Genomic DNA, 15,665 nt, shown 5'->3' on the forward strand with positions numbered 1-15,665 from the left:
ACAATAGCAGTGACCTGGTTCACACTTGAAGAATTCATCTGACATGCATCATACGGCCTCTTCATTGTTTCATCATATTTTCTATCTTCCTCATTATCCAAGGAGCCCTGGCTTTGGTTCCCCTCCCTTTCCCCCTTATTGGAAAGTACCTGGTCTGTACCTGAAACATCTCCTGAAAGATCACCCATTGCTCTGTTACAGTTTTTCCTGTCAGTCTCTAGTTCCATTTTACCCTGGCTAAATCCCCTCTCCTCCCATTGAAGTTCGCTCCCTTCCAATCACTCTTACCCAAGGGTCCACCCACAGACACTTGGTTCACGTGGCCAACCTTGGCCCACCTCATTCCCCAGCACCAGATCCAGCAATGCCTCCTTCCTAACTGGACTGAGAACATTCTGGTCGAGGAAGTTCTCCTGAACACATTTCAGAAATCCCCAGATACCATCGCTTTATAGTTCTTATACATCTCTGTGATTTCCCTGCGTATTTGCTTCTCTATCTCACCACACCTCCATTTTTTTCCCTCTCTCTCTTTTCTGAACACTTTGTAGCCTTGAATATGAACCTGATCCTCACCATTTTTAAACCACGTTTTCATCATTGCCACCACATCATTTTCCCACATGGCTCTTTGTGCTTCTAGCTCACCAGCTTTATTCACCAGACTTTATGCGATTACGCACATACATTCTAAACCTGTCCTTGTATACCTCTTAGATTCCTTCTTCATCTACTCCTATCTTATATGGTTCTACTTCCTTCTCTAGTTATTGCTCTTTTCTACTTCTTTATAGTGGTGCCCACCCCCCTGCCAGTTCAGTTCAAACCCTCCCCAACCTCACAAGTGACCCTCCTCATGGTGCAACCTGTTCCTTTGGAATAGGTGTTTCCTGTCCCACAACTGGTCCCAATGTCCCAAGAATCTGAAGCTGCCCCCCCACCTCCTGCACTGGCCTCAAGCCATGTATTGATGCTCCCTATTTATTTCTACTCTCGTTATCACATGGCACTGGCAGTAATCCAGAGATTACCCCCTTCGAGTGCTACATTAACTCCCTCCCCAGCTTCTGAAATTCTGACTGAGTGACCTCAATACCTGTCCCCACTGTGTCATTGATACTGACGTGTACCACAACCTCTGGCTCACTCCCTTCCCCCTGCAGAATAATCTGCACTCTCCCCGTGATGTTCTTTACCCTGGCCCCAAGGAGACAACACACCATGTGGGACTCTCAATGACAGAAAAGCCTGTCCGTCCGCCTGACTATGAAATCTCCAATAATGGCTGTGTTTCTACTCTTTGCTGTTCCCACCTGTGCAGTTTCTTGCCCATTGATGCCATGGTCTGGACTGCACTCCTTCAGGGTGTCACCATTCCCAGCAGTCTGCAATTCTGAGTACCAGTTTGACAGTGAGAACAGTGACTGTGGGAGAGACAGGTTAAAATACAGAGACTTCAGGAGGAAGAGGCTAAAACAGCGAGAGTTCAGGCACAGAGAGGTTGAAACAGCGAGACTTCGGGAGAGAGAGCTTAACACAGGCAGACTTCGGGAGGGAGAGGTTAAAGCTGCGAGGATTCGGGACAGAGAGGTTAAACGGCAAACTTTGGGACAGAGAGGTTATACAGAGACACTTCCGGAGGGAGAGGTTAAATAAGCAAGACTTCGGGAGAGAGAGGTGAAAGCAGCGAGACTCAAGTAGGATTAAGGGTAAAATAAAAGCAGGAGCCCATATTCTATTTAGTTAAGTTATGCCTGGGGAGCTCAGTGCTGTGATTTGCACATCCTGCGCTATGTGGGAAATCCTAGACTCTCCCGGCGCTCTGGATGACCATGTGTGCAGGAGGTGCCTCCGACTGGAGGAACTCGAGCTCCTGGTTTTGCAGCTTGAGCGGCAGATGGGGGCACTACGGTGCATCCATGAGGCTCAGAGGCTCGTGAATAGCACGTTTCAGGACGTGGTCACCCTGCAGCTGAAGGAGGTGCAGGCAGAGAGGGAATGGGTGGCAGCCAGACAGAAGAAGAGGACCAGGCAGGTAGTGAGGGAATCCCCGAGTGCACCACACTTGCAAACTGTTTTTTGGCTTTGGAAAATGATGAGAATGACGGTTCCCCTGAGGAGGCCAACCAGGGCCAAGGCCATGGCACTGTGGGTGGCCCAGCTGCTCAGTGGGGGAGGACAGAGGCAATAGTGGGAAGGGATTCATTAGTAAGGGGAGTAAACAGGCGCTTCTGTGGCAATAGGCGTAACTCCTGGTTGGTATGTTGCATCCCAGGTGCCAGGCTCAAGGATGTCCCGGAACAGCTGCAGGGCATTCTGAAGAGGGAGGGTGAACAGCCAGAGGTCATGGTCCATGTTGGGACCAAAAACATAGGAAGAAAGAGAAATGAGGGCCTGCAAGCAGACTTTAGGGAATTAGTTAAGAAATTGAAAAGCAAGACTTCAAAGGTGGTAATCTGCAGATTACTCCCAGTGCCACACAGGAGTGAGTATAGGAGCAGAAGGATAGAGCAGATGAATGTGTGGCTGGAGAGATGGTGCAGGTGGGAGGGCTTTAGATTCCTGGGGCATTGGGACTGTTTCTGGGGTAGTTGGGACCTGTACAAGTTGGACAGGTTACATCTGAACAGGAGCAGGAGCAGCATCCTCACGGGGAGGTTTGCTAATGCTGTTGGGGTGGATTAAACTAAATTGTCAGGGGGTGGGATCCTGCAAAGTTGTTCAGAGGGGAGAGAAGCTGAGATGGAATGAGAAGTTAAAACACTAGAAAGTGAGTCTGGAAGGCAGAGGAAGCATAGGCTAGTTAAGAAAGAAGTGAGTTTAGCAAGGCTAAGTGGAATGCATTTTCATGCATGGAACCTGAGGAATAAGACAGACGAGCTGAGGGCACAAATTGGCATGTGAGAGTATGATATAGCTATGACCGAGACTGAGCTAAAAGAAGGGCAGCTCAACATTCCTGGTTATAGGGTATTCAGACATGATAGGGGGAGACGGGGCTGTAGGTGGATAGAAGAGGAAGGGGGTAGCAATATTGATCAAGGAATCAATTGTAGCGGTGAGGAGGGATCAGATGAAGCCATATGGGTTGAAGTAAAAAAACACAGAAAGGGCAAACAAGCTGTTGGGTGAGATAGGGAGAGATAGAGGATTAAATATGTAATCAAATTTCAGAGATGTGTAAGAATAAAAAGGCCGCAATAGTCGGGGATGTTAACTACCCAAACATAACTGGGATAGTTTCAGTGTGCAAGGTAGGGAGGGAGCAAAATTCTTAAGTTGCATCCAGGAGAACGTTTTTAGCCAGTGCGTAGAAAGCCCAACAAGGGAGCAGGCAGTTCTGGACCTAATATTTGGAATGCGCCCGGGCTGGTGGAAGGCACATCAGTAGGGGAACATTTTGGAGATTGTGACCATAACTGAGTTAGATTCAGGATAGTTATAGAAAAGGATAAGGTTGGGCCGAAAATAAAAGTTCTAAACTGGGGAAGGGCTAATTTTACGAAGATGAGATACGATTTGGCCCAAGTGGACTGGGAGCAGCTACTTGCAGATAAAACTGTGTCAGAGCAGTGGGAGGCATTCAAGGAGGGAATAGCGAGAGTACAGGGCAAGTATGTTCCTGTACAGACAAAGAGGGGGGGATCAAGTAAAGAGGACCCTGGATGTTAAGGGACATAAATGTTAGGATTAAGGAAAAAAGAGAAGTTTCATGACAGATAACGAGGGCTCAATAAGGCTGAGTCCTAGAGGAGTATAAAAAGTGCAGGGGGAACTTAATAAGGAAATTAGGAAAGCTCAGAGAGTGCATGAGAAAGCATTGGTGGGTAGAATGAAGGAAAATCCAAAGGGTTTTTTTAAAAACATAAACAGTAAGAGAATAAGTAGGGAAAGAATAGGCCCAATCAGGGACCATAAAGGTGACCTGTGTGTGGACCCGTACGACGTTGGTACAGTCCTCAAAGAGTACTTTGCATCGATCTTCACAATGGAAAAGGACAACGCAGGTATAGACATCAGGGTGAAGGACTGTGAAATATTGGAGGAAATTAGCACAGAGAGAGAGGAGGTACTCAAGAGTTTAACGGCCTTAATAATGGATAATCAGCATGCCCAGATGAGATGTATACCAGGCTGTTGAAGGAGGTGAGGGAAGCGATGTCAGGGGCCTTGTCAGTTATTTTCAAATCTGCCCCGACCACAGCGGAGGTGCCAGAGGACTGGGGGATTGGTAACATTGTCCCGTTATTTAAAAAGAGAGGAAGGGATAGATCAGGAAATTACAGGCCTGTCTGTCTAACCTCGGTGGTGGGGAAGTCCTCAGAAAGAACTCTGAGAGACAGAATATATCTGCACTTAGAGAGACTCGGATTAATCAGGGATAGTCAGCATGGATTTGTTAAGGGAAGGTCGTGTTTGACAAATTTGATTGAATTTTTTGAGGAGGTAACCAGGAGTGTTGATGAGGATTATGCATTTGATGTGGTCTACATGGACTTTAGCTAGGCTTTTTTTTAAGGTCCCTCTCGGCAGACTGGTCAAGAAGATAAGTGCCCATGGGATCCAAGGCAGAGTGGCACATTGGATCCAAAATTGGCTGAGAGGCAGGAAGCAGAGGGTGATGGTGGAGGGATGTTTCTGTGGCAGGAATTTTGTTTCCAGTGGGGTTCCGCAGGACTCAGTGCTGGAGCCCTTGCTGTTTGTGGTGGACTTAAATGATTTGGACTTAAATGTAGGGGGTATAATCAAGAAGTTAGCGGATGTCACGAAAATTGGCCCCGAGGTAAATAGTGAGGAGGATAGCCATAACCTGCAGGAGGATATCAGTGGACTGGTCAGGTGGACAGAGCAGTGCCAAATGGAATTCAACTTGAAAAAGTGTGAGGGAATGCACTTTGGGAGGGCTAACAAGGCAAGGGATGACACTGAATTGTAGGAGCTTGGAAAGTACTGAAGATCAGAGGGACCTTAGTTTGCATGTCCACAGATCCCTGAAGGTCGCAGGGCAGGGCATTTGTTACCCATTCCTAACTGCCCTTGTTCAGGGGGCATTTCAGAGTCACCCACATTGCTGTGGGTCTGGACCAGGTAAGGATGGCAGGTTTCCTTCCCTAAAGGGCATTAGTGAACCAGATGGGTTTTTGCGACGATCGACAATGGTTTCAAGGTCATCATTAGACTTGCCCTATGGGATTCCAACCCGGGTCCCTAAAGCATTACCATTACGCCTACATGCCTTTATTAGCTGAGGCATAGAATACAAGAGGTTATGCTTGAACTGTATAGAACACTGTTTCGGCCTCAACTGCATGCAGTTCTGGTCACCACATTATAGGAAGGGTGTCATTGCACTGGAGAGGGTCAGAGGAGATTTACCAGGATGCTGCCTGGGCTGGAGGTTCTGAGCTATGAGTAAAGATTGGATAGGCTGAGGTTGTTTTCGTTCGAGCAGCAAAAGCTGAGAGGGGACCTGATAGAGGTAAATAAGATTATGAGGGGCATAAATAGGGTGGGTAGGAAGGCCCTTTTTCCATTACTAGAGGTGTCAATAACCAGGTGGCATAGATTTAAGGTAAGAGGTAGAAGGTTAAGAGGGGAGTTGAGAATATTTTTCACTCAGTGGGTGGCGGGAGTCTGGAACTCACAGCCTGAAAGGTGGTTGAGTCAGAAATTCTCATAAATTTAAGAAGTATTTAGACATTCACTTGCATTGCCATAGCCTCCAGGGCTATGGACCAAGCGCTGGAAAATGAAATTAGTGTCGTCGGATCTTTGTTGACCCGCGCTTACACGATGGGCCGACTGGCGTCCTTCTGTGCTGTAAGCGTCTCTGAGTCAATGAGTGGCACAGACCCCAAAGTCTCCTGCATTTCCTGCCTCTTCCTACTTTTGCGATGGCCGCCCATCTACTACCCTGAACACACTCCCTTTGAGGTGTTTACCACCTGGAACATACGATCCAGGAAACTCTCATCCTCCCCGATGCTCCGCAGTGACTCCAGCTGCCCCTCAACTTCGGAAATCCTGAGCTCGAACTCGAGCAGCTGCAGGGACTTCCTACACATGTGGCCCCCAAGGCCGGAGGTTCCCAAATGGGTCAGGAACTGCAAGCAACAGGTCTCAGCTGCCCATCCGTGATCGAAAACAAACCTCTATTCCTTCTTATAGAATCGAATGAGTACCTTGTTTAAACTCTAAATTGTATTTAATATCTCTAGACCTGCTCTGCACTAATACTCTTATTACACTGACACTTACTGTCACACTTACCCTGATTGAAATGTTTAATTTTCCAGCTCCTAGTTTAAATCAAAGCCCTAATTTAGAGAAATCTGCAGAAACCAACCAGTTCCCTTCTTTCCCCTGATATCATGCTTTGACTATTTATTATAAACATGGCTGGTTTGCTCCAACCCCTCCCTCACAGCTCTTTATCCCCCCCACCGCTCTCACTCTTCTCTCCCTCTCTCTCTCTCACTGCTGCTCTCAGGCTGCTCTGCCGCTGCTCTTTATCCATCCTCCAGTCTCACTCAGCTCTCACCCTCACTCTCAGCTTCTCCACAGTCCCAAGTTTCTGACTGTTTAGGAAATTCTTTGATCTTTCTTTACTCCAAGATGGGTGATCTCACACATCCCCATGTTGAACAGCATCAGCCACAGTTTTGTTCACTCACTGAATCTGTCAATGACCCTTTGAAACTTGCTGCTCCCACCTACACTACTAACCATGTCACCTAACCTAGTGACATCAGCAAACTTGGATATTGTCTGGAATTTATTAAAATTTAAAAGAGCTCTGAGAATGGGAATAGAACAGCCGCCTGACGTGACAGAGCATTGGTTCTGTCTAAATCCCTCCACTCTGAAAACAACCGCTCACCTCTACATTATCCTTTCTGCCCCTTATTCAATTTTATATCCATGCTGCCACTGCCCATTTAATCCCACCTGCTTGAATTTTACTAACAAATCTGTTATATGGAACTTTTTCAAACACCTTTGGAAGTCCAGGCTCACATCATCAAACTCACTCCCCTGGTCAATGTTCTCTGAAACTTCATCAAACACCATTAAGTACTTCAGTCATGATTTTCTGTTCATCAATCTGTACTGGTTGACATTTATCAACCCATGTTCTACGAATGAATTTTATTCTGGATTATTGTCTCTAAACGTGTCCCCATCACCAGCATTAGACTAACTGGTAGTTTCTGGGTTTATTTCTCTCTATTTTAAACACAGATGTAACATTAACAACCTTCAGTTCTCTGGCTTCACTCCCATATCCAAGGAAAGATGAAAAGATTGTGGTTTAAGTCTCCACTATTTCCACCCTTCCCTCAGTAATCCAGGATGTATGGCATCTGGATCGGGTGACTTTTCTGCTGTGAGCGCTGCCAACCTTTTAACTGCCTCTTCTTTATCTTTTTCATCCTATCCAGTTTCTCCACCAGCTCCTCCTTTACTGTGACATTCGCAGCATCCTCTTGTTTTGTGCTGACAGATGTAATGTTCTCATTTAGCACCTCAGCCCTCTGCGTCCATAGGATCTCCTAACCAGCCACCCTTTCAGTGACTCTCTGTTTTTTGGTACAAGTCTGCATTGTTTTCTCTTGTGTTACCTTCCAATCCTTCCTCATGCACTCACTCTCTGCTGATCTAATTTCCTTTTAATTAGTTCTGTGCTGTACTTCATTTATTGTGCTTGTTTCTCTGATGTTTTATGAATCTGGCATTTATCATCAGCCTGCGTTTGAGTTTCTACAGAGCATAGGATGCACCTAGTCCCCACTCTCAACAAATTCATGTTTTCAAGTCTTCACTCTGCAATTCACTCTCTCTGTGTTTGAACTCACAGGTCACTCAATTTCTTGTTTGAATCTAATTGTACCACTTTCTTTATCACAAAGTAACTTACTTGTTCTGCAATGATGTATCTATTCCACTAAGTTCAATAAATCCTGTTCTTAACAGAATGCTTTATCTGGACAATATTTAGAATAATCTGCTGATTCCCAGATCGTTGGTCTCGGGGTCTGAGCTTGGTTTTGGATCATGAGCTCAGTTCCTATTGCCCGCACCTCTCCTCAAAATGTTCCTGCAATGTTTTTGTCCTCTCTAACTCTTTGCCTCCTGACCTCCCCTCAATCGCTGCTGAATTCCAGAAATTAAAACACAGAACAGCCCCTTCATATAAACCACTTCGAAATGAAGTCCTTCTTCCCCATTTAACGAGCAATTCGATCGAAGGTTCAGAGATGTTAAAACGATCATGTCAGAGAGAGCAACTATTTCCGATGTTTGGGAATCCAGGAATTGAGTGGGTGTTCGGGCGTGGGACGGTGGGTGGGTGACTGGGGCTGGGGGAGGTTGAGGGGTAGATGGCGGCAGTGGGAGCAGTCAAAAATGCTGAGCTTTCCGGAGGTGAAATTCGAAAACAGTGGAATTCCCCAAGGGTCAGCATCCGAACTATTACTTTTCTTGTTATATACATGACCTGGCCTTGGATATAGGGGACACAGCTGGCAAATTTGCAATGATGCAAAACTTGGCGACGTATTAAATAGAGAGCAGTAGAATGCAGCCTTCAGCAGGACATAAACATGATGGCACAGGCAAACAGTTTGAATTGTTAAAAAAATTTCGATAATTGTGAAGTGAACTTTTGGAGAAACACACGGAGATGTTGAGGATGGTCGTGTAAGTCCATTAGATGGATAAGAAAGTGTGTTGGCTGTTTAACTTCATAAGTAGAGACATAGAATACAATACACGGAAACGCCTTCAAGAACAAACCTAATAGAAGTATGTACAATAATGAGGGGCTATGAATTAGCAAACAGCGAAACCGTCACTTGAGCAAGTGGCTCGATTGCCAGAATCGTTGGTTGAAAATAATTGGCCAAAGAAGCAGAGGGTTAAAGAGGAGAAATGTCTTCGGACAGAGGGTTGTTAAGATTTGGAATGTGCTCTCTGAAATGCTGGTGCGATGAGATTCTGTAGGAACTTTCAAAAGGCAATTGGATCTGGACTTGGAGATTCCAATTTACAGGGTGATGGGGAACAGCTGGATTCTGGGACCAGATTGACCGCGCTATCAAAGACCGACACAGGCTCGATGGGCAGAGAGGCCTCCTGAGCGGTACGGTTCATTGTAACCCCAATTTCCCCAATTAGAGTTGAAACAGCACAGAATGAGGGCACTCGGCTCCATATGGGGAACAGTAAAGATTTAAAAAGATGCATCTAGCGGAGATGTAAATCGCGGAGTGATTAACAACTGCCGAGGCTGAAACCCACATCTGCGAACAGAAGGAAATCAGAATGTTGGCAGTTGTTACAGAGCGATATTGTTGAGCTGAATGTTCACACTGGAAGGCTGTAAAGTTCCTCATTGAAGGATGAGCCGCTGCTCCTCGAGCGAACCTTGAGCTTCATCGGAACATTGCAGGAGTCCGAGAACCGAGTGATCAGGGTGAGAGCCAGGTCGCCAGTCATTCTGTTTCACCAGCTTGACTGTGTGGATGAGTTGGTTGGACTTTCTGTTAATTTACCGCACATTCTTGGCTATCAGTTCTGTCGCAGGAAAATGCCACTTCAACACTTTCTGTCAAAAGTAACCCCATCCCAACTCTTACTGCCCTGAGAAACTGCCTCTTAGACATGTGATGACCAGCTATTGAGTGAGCGCTGCCTAACTTCCCTGACCATTAATTCCCCCGAATCGAATTAAAGTTGACTTTCTGCAACTCCTATAACACAGCTAAAATATGGTCAAGTAATATGAAGCTGTAACCCTCCCGCCCACCAACCCACCATTATCTGCCCTCACAACACGCCCCTACCCTCACTGCATCCCCACAACTGCCACCACCCTAACCACCCCCCCCAACCCACCCTACCAGCTCTGCCAGTCTGAATGTGCTTACAGACAAGATTGCAACTCCATGTTGAAATCAGGCTGTGAACATTTTGACCCGATTGGGCTGTGTACAAACGAGGTCACATGGTTTTTATGGCTCTGAAAGAAAACTTGCCTCGAAGACTGTGTTTTAAAAAGTGGGCTTTTTTTTCTCCTTTGAGAAGAGAAGGACCAACTGCTTGAGCAGCAAGACAGGAGCCTTTTGCAATCCAGAGTCAGTCCACAGCCGGAAGTTAGAATTAACTACTCCTGAGATGCTCTACACGCTGGAATACAGTGCACTCAATTATTCCATGAGACCGCCTGAAAAGCAGTGGCAGAGTCATTGATGTTTTCATGTATCAGTGATTGGGTAGCGATTGTATAACCCTGACCCCATCTCAAGACTCCACACCCTGTCCTTTGCCTTGATACATTGACATTTAAAGTTTGGCCAAATTCCCCCCTTTCTGAAGAAGGGTCATTAGGACTCGAAACGTTGACTCTGATGTTTTTTTTCTCCCCATAGATGCTGTTAGACCTGCTGAATTTTTCCAGCATTTCCTCTTTTTGTTTCAGTTTTCCAGCATCCGCTGTGTTTTGCTTTAATTTCCCCTATTTCTCTTTTTTGTGTCATGGTTTTCTCTTATGAGTGTGTGTCTGCGTGTGTGTGTCTGCATGTGTGTGTTCGTGAGAGTGTGTGTTTGTGAGAGAGGGAGATCACGTGTGTGTGTGTGACTTATGGTATCTTGAAAAATTAATTCGCATAATTTCATATTCCATACTGTATGTTGATAAGCTTTACTGTTCTATTTGGGAAGAGCTTTTTTATAATAAACAAATGAATTTATTGTTTATTGAAATAATCCACTTTAAATTCTCTTTTCTTCTCGGTAACAGTGATGAAAGTAAATAATTGGCCATTTTGGTGAGTGAATTGAACATTTGAACCAATGTTGCAATCTGTGGAGTAGTGGCACTAGGTATCGGCGCACTCCTCCCATCCCGCTCGGAACAGGGTGCTCACTCAGAAACTCAGCTCCAGGTCACTGTCGATTCCTTCTGTAAAGCAGATGACATATTGGGCTTCCCACTAAACATGCAGAAAACTAAGATCCGATTCCAATATCTGTGACTGAGGAAGACCCCCCGAAACGGCTGCACACAAAGAGCTTACTGAAAGGTCAAATTATGTTGTTTCAGTAAGTCATAGAAGTGCCCTTAGAGCAGGTTAAGCAGCATTTCCTGTGTTTCAATGATAAATTCTGATCTGAATTTAAAAGGAAAGGGTAAATATTTGTAATATTCATGAGATCCGTCCGCCAGATGACTGAGGCGAGCTCATTTCTTGATCTAATCACAGAGAGGTACAGACACACAGAAAAAATAATAAACAAATGGGTTAATTGGATTCCAATTCCGCTCCCCTGGTTAATGTTAACAAAAGCACCACTGAAATGGATCAACAGACGGATTTTTCAGAATTTATATTCTCAATGACTGACCGAGGAATCAGAAGCTGGGAACATATGAGAGTTACCTGGTTGTTAGCATAGTTTAATAGGAGCTGAGTTGACCAGCGCTTGATCACATGTTTTTCAAAGAAAAATAAGGTGAAGCGATCGTTATTCCAGTAACGTGGACCAGCGGGTACAGAGCTGCACACGTGCTTTGGAGGAGGGCAAGTCTCCCCTGTCGTCAGAAATGGGACTGAGTCTCCACAAAAATTATTCGCAACATCACCTAGTGAACAACACATGCAGACACGGAAGACGCTCAAGCGAGCGGACTTGCCGATACCGAGGACTGAACCAGGGACCTTTTCAGTCTAACGTTCCCCCAACTGAGCTACTTCAGCTGATAGAAGCACTTTCTTCGAGCCAGAATTGAACCAGAGACTGAAGGATGTTAGTATTACAGGTACCTACAGTCCTCCGCTTATATTAGAGAACATGATCGTATAATGGCAAAGGACAGCCAACACCTCGTTTCAGTTCCCTCCAGGTTTCCAGTTTTTCTTGATGAAGAGGGGGTGCAAAGCCCAACGAAGCATCAGTTCATTGCCATAATCTCTCGGCCAGTCGCTACACAGGGATTGTCCTACAAACAGCGTTCTTCATCCTTTGAGTGAATTGCTCCCTGAGGTCACTATTTAATGGCTTCACTCTAAGTTTAAGGTAATATCCATTTATTCTGCACTCCCTCGCCAGAGGAAATCATTTCTCCACGTTAAAACCTATTAATCATCTCAATTACCTCAACCAGATAACGCCTACAGCTTCTCAACTCAGGACTATGTATGCGTCACAGTGGGAGCACACCTAACAGCAGATCAGAAAACTGAGTGTGTAGCGCACATGGTCATGGCTACTTTTGCACCAAATCTGTATCTGAATTATTGGAATCCGCTTGTGATAAACACTGTCACCTTTCACTGTTTAGCAGATGAGTTTCATAGAGCCACGTATGTGATTCCCTCAGTTCCGCTTTTGCACAAAGCTGGGGAAATGCATCACAGATGTCAGTCTTCAGCCAGCTCCATTCACTCCAAGTGAATTCAAGAAATGGCTGAAGGCACGGGTAACCGCAAATGCTTTGGGCCCTGACACCATTCCTGCAGCAGTACTGAAAACCTGTGCTCCAGAAATAGTCTCGTTCCTCGCCAAGCTGTTCCAGTGCAGCTACAGTTTTATAAAATAATGGCTGGGCCATGAGCAGAACCTTGTGTCGAACAATGATCAGCACACTTCAGAAAGATGTGGCGACATTAGGGAGTGCACAGGAAACATTGGTGGGAAAATGATTTCACTGAGAAACCTCAGTTTGATGGGTACATTGGAGAAGCTGGGGCTGTTCCCCTTAAGTAGGGGATACTGAGAGGAATGTACAAAGTGGTGATCATCTGAAAGCCTGTTTGCTGCAGGATGAGGAATTTGGGAATATAGGAATATAAGGAGACAGTTCAACATCAGTCGTGTTCAACTCATGACTGGTCCCTATTTTCACTTCATCTATCCACTGTGGTTTCATAATCCTTAAATATCCTACATCTTAATAACAATAAAAACTTGTACCCAGTTTCAGTATCGAAAACTTTCAGCTGATCCTAAGCTTCAGTAGCAATTTTCAGAAGGTTCCACATTTTTATGAACTTTTGTGTGAAGAAGTGTTTCCTGACGTCACCCTTGAACGGCTTAGCTGAAATTGAATGTTATGTCCTCTTGTTTTGGATTCCCCAAAACAGGGAAAATTGTTTCTCTGTATCTAAACTATCAAGTCCCTTAATCACCTCACATGCTTCAATTCGACAACCTGAACAAAACACATGCGGGAACCTGGGTTTTATAAATAGAAGAATTGAGTACAAAAGCAAGGCAGCTATGGAGAATTTTTATAAACACTGAAATAGAAAGAAACTGGAGGCGACTGACATGGACAATGTTGGATAAATGGCCTCATCCTGTGCTATAACCATTCTATGATGCTATGATTCCAACCTACCACCACTCTTTAATCCTTTTAGAAACATCGAAGAAGGAGTAGGCTATTCAACCCTTCGAACCAGCTCCGCCATTCAATATCGTCATGGCTGATTCCCTATCTCAACGCCACACTCTCGCTCTTTCCCCATGCCCCTTGATGCCTTTCGAGTTCAGAAATCCATTTCTTTCTTGAATATATTCAGTGACGTGGCCTCTGTGGTAGAGAATTCCACAACTTTACCACCGTCTGAGTGAAGACGTTTCTCCTCATCTCAGTCCTAAATGGCCAACCCCGAATCATGAGATTCTTACCCTTTGTTCTGTACCTCCCAACAAGGAGAAATATCCACTATACATCCAGTCTGTCCAGCCCTGCCGGAATTGTATAGGTTTCAATGAGAACCTCTCTTATTCTTCGAAACTCCAGTGAATACAGGCCTAGTCGGCCCAATCTTTCCTCAAACGACAATCCTGCCATCCCTGGAATCATTCTGGTGAACTTTCGATGCACTTCCACTTTGACAAGTATATCCTTTCCTCGGGAAGGAGACCAAAACTGCACACAACACTCCAGGAGTGGCCGCACCAAGGCCCTGCACTGCTGCAGCAAGACATCCTTTCTGCTGTGCTCAAGAGGCCTTGCAATGAAGGCCAATATACCATTTGCCTTCTTAACTGCTTGCTGCATCTGCGTGCTTGTTTTCAGTGTTTGGTGTACAAGGACACCCAGGTCCATTTGAACATCAACATTTCCCAATGTATCAACATTGAAATAATATTCTGCCATTGTGTTTATCCTACAAAAGTGGATAAATTCAACATTTATCCACCTAAAATTGCATCTATCATAAATTTTGTCACTCACTCAACTTCCCTTAATCGCCTTGAAGCCTCTTTACATCGTCCTCACCATTCACACTTCGATGAAGTTCCGTGTCGTCTGATAACATGGAAATATTACATTTGATTCCCTCATCCAAGTCAATGATATGTATTGTGAAAAACTGGGGCCCAAGCACTGATCCCTGTGGTACCCTACTGGTCACCGTCTGCCATTCTGAAAAATACCCATTTATTCCTACTCTCTGTTTCCTGTCTGCCAACCAATTCTCAATCCACACCAAAATATCACCCCCAATCCCATGTGCTTAAATTTTGCACACAGACCTCTTACATGGGGCTTTATCAACAGCTTCCTGAAATTAAAAAGTACACCACATCCACTGGTTCTCCCGTATTTATTCTGTTAGTTACGTCCTCAAATAAACTCCAGCAGCATTGTCAAACATGATTTCCCTTTCATAAATGCCTGTTCATTTTGTCTAATCCCGTTGATGTTTTCTAAGTTTCTTGTTATCACATCCTTTATGATAGACTCTAGCATTTTCCCTCATGTCAGGCTAACCGAACTGTAATACCCTGTTTTTTCCCCTCCCCCTTTTTTAAGTTGTGGGGTTACATTTGACACCCTACAGTCTGCTGGGACTATTCCAGAATCTACAGAAATTTGGAAGATGGTAACCAACGCATCCATTATTTCCATGGCCACGTTCTTTAGTACCGTGGAATGTAGATTTTCAGGCCCTGGGGTTTTATTGGCTTTCAGTGCCATTAATTAATTCAGCGCTCCTTTTTTAGGAATACTAATTCTCTTCAATTCCTCCTTCTCACTTGACCTTTGGTTCGCTGGAATTTATGGGAATCTACTTGTGTCTTCCTCCGTGAGGATAGAACTAAAGTAGTTGTTGAATTGCCCTGCTACATCCTTGTTCTCTATTGTAAATTTTGTTGTTTCGAAATGTAAGGGCCCTACATTTGTCTTCATTAATCTTTTTCTTCTGCGTACTTATATAAGCTTTTACAATACTCTTTATGTATCTTTCAAGTTTACTCTCATTCTCTATTTTTCCTCTTTTAATTAACCTCTTGGTTCTCCTTTATTGAATTCTAAACTGCTTCCAATCCACAGGCTTGCTACTTTTTCCAGCAAATTTATATGACTGCTCTTTGGAACTAATACTATCCTTAATTTATTTTGTACACCATGGCTGGACCACTTTTCCTGTTGTCTTTTTGCGCCAAAAAGGAATATACACATGTAGCAATGCATGAATTCATTCCTTAAGTAGTAATCATTGCCTACCCACCGTCATGCCTTTTAATGAAGTTCCCCAATCGATTTTAGCCAAATCACTCCTCATGCCTCCGCAGTTTCCTTTGTTTTGATTTTGGACCATAGTTTTGGATTGGATTACTTCATTTTATAACCTAAGAAAGAGTTC

The sequence above is a fragment of the Cetorhinus maximus genome, chromosome 31 (genome assembly GCF_964194155.1).
Source record: "Cetorhinus maximus chromosome 31, sCetMax3.hap1.1, whole genome shotgun sequence".
In the NCBI taxonomy this organism is placed as follows: Eukaryota; Metazoa; Chordata; class Chondrichthyes; order Lamniformes; family Cetorhinidae; genus Cetorhinus; species Cetorhinus maximus.